Below are 2,500 nucleotides of genomic sequence, written 5' to 3'. Positions count from 1 at the left end.
ACATACCGCTGATTTCATCTCGCTAATGAGTGTGCATATTTCTCCTTCAAATGAGCAACTGCAGCAGAGTTTATTTTTAAGGCATTACTTATGACATTTATGTATAGTAATATTACTGGTAATGATTATGGGCGGTGGCAATGTTCCAAAGAGTATACTCTACTGTTTCTATATTTCTTGTGAAATTAGATTATGATTAAGAATATCGAAATTACAAAGTTCTTTCTATACTGTGAAATCATAACATTATTTCATGTAGTGTTGCTTGTGAAGTGAACAGGCCATAAATGCTCAGGAGTAATTCAGGTGGGAGGGCAGAGAAGATAATTGGGACATAATACTTTACAAGGGTTTATTTATATGCTTTGCACTTGTTCATTTTCCATAGATTAGGGCATGTGTAAGACAGTTTTATCTAAATTCCTCATCACAGTAATTGAAACTGTAGAGATAAAAGGGTTACTCCAAAACTTTCCACGTTGCTGATATTACCTGGTATTAGATAATATATATATAATTACGTCGCTATTTGGCTGGTTGAAATAATACTATCCCCTCCTGCGTAAGTTGGATGAAAAGAGTGATTAATTTATCATACATAGACACAAGAGACACCAACAATATGCAAACACCAAGTGACGGTCTAAGGTAAATCTACTGCTGTCAGTGCTGTTATTTATGTCCATTGGGTCACTCCAAGGACCATAGATATGCAGCGGATGGTGTTGAGTTCTTGAATTGTAAAGTCAAAACAATGAAACACCACCGGATGCTCAAGTAACACACATGAAAGGATGCATCCTTTTGGCAGAAATCCTTATCAGTCACAAAAGAGGATGACTTTGACTTTGATGATAATAACAATGATAATGAAAATAATGATGGCAACAGTAATAATATTGATAAAAAATAATAGTAATAACGGCAAGGATAATAATTATAGTAGGAATAACAATAATAGAGATAGTAAGGATAAATAATGATAATAGTAAGGAACATGATAATAACAATAATGATAATGATAAAAAGGTTGATAGCAATCACATAAAGGTAATGATCATCATAATAACAATAAAAAGGGCGGATAAGAACAATAACAATATTGATGAAATGATAATAATGAGAATAACAACAATAATAATGAGAATCATTATTATCATTAACTTTGTTTTTATTATTACAGTTGTCATCACTTTCATTATCAAAGTTAATGATGATGACACCTACTATGATGATCATTATTATTATCGTTATTATTATTATCATCATTATGATTATTATTATGATAATCATTATTATCATTATGATTATTATTGTATCATTATCGTTATTATTGTATCATTATCGTTATTATTATATGATTATGATTATCATTAGCAATTTAATTACCACTGTCCCTATCAGAGTTGCCATGACCATTACACAGTCCACCTGTTCCCTCGGTGTTCGCAAAGACGGAAATTCGAAGTTCGCGCCAAAAGTCGAACATGAATTTCTTCTCAATTTTATTTATTTCCTTTACGCAATAAATATCGCAGCCAGTTACACTTAAAAAAGACACTAAATTATTATGTGAAAATTCTATATCCTTATAGCATTAATAGGTAAGAATGATATTTCAGAGATTTAGAAATGCACTGCACTTGATCTGGCAAAACAAGACAGGACCAGTTGTGACTCTCACCTCTCTTTGCACGAATATTTGGGTAAGTGTCGGGTATTCGTCACGGAGGTAACTAACGTCATTTCTGTTACAACGTACGAGAGGAAATAGGAGGTAACTTGTGTCGCGAGTCAGGTTTAAAGACACTATTGCTGACGAAAGGCTAAACGTATGAAAAGACATCTTGATATTTCTCAGGAAAGAACGAAATCAAAGTCGATTTCTCAATAACCACGGACGTTATTGCTACGTATCGGCAGCGCCCAAGTATATTTCAGACAGTTTATTATAGCACACTGGTGAATTAGCTGTGATGCAGTGCTGCAACACTGGGCGGAAAGGAAGGCTCTCTGTGCTGCAAAGTCAAGGTTGTGGCACGAAGGCCTCTGGCAAGGCCTATTCCAGGGCGGGCTGGTTGCACGGCCGCGGGAGGCGAGCCTTTGGGGGAGTCCAAGGCTCCGTGGGGCTATGGGGTGCACTTTGAGAGCAAACGTTACCCTTGAGCCATCTGCAGCCACAGTCACAGAACAGTTCATTGGCAGCAGATTAACAGGTGTGTTTACCTGTTCAGTAGGTAGTTCTTTTGATGAATTATTTCCAGATACAGTTTATTTTTAAACGTTCTTGAAATATTGAATTTTTCAAGATAATATGTGATTTGATAACATCACTTTTTGGCCAAAAAAATAAAGTTTTGTTTTACTTATTAAATTTTCAAAATTTGGTATTATTATTTTGTTATATAGAATTTTAGATCATGGGAAGATGTAATCCCTAGAACATGTTTATACTACCAAATTCAAACTACTGTCTGTTTCCACAACTTTGGCAGTAGAT

Source organism: Penaeus japonicus, unplaced genomic scaffold (assembly GCF_977035675.1).
Source record: "Penaeus japonicus unplaced genomic scaffold, GWHDUDI00000001_assembly GWHDUDI00000012, whole genome shotgun sequence".
Lineage (NCBI taxonomy): Eukaryota > Metazoa > Arthropoda > Malacostraca > Decapoda > Penaeidae > Penaeus > Penaeus japonicus.
This window is presented reverse-complemented; position numbering follows the sequence as displayed.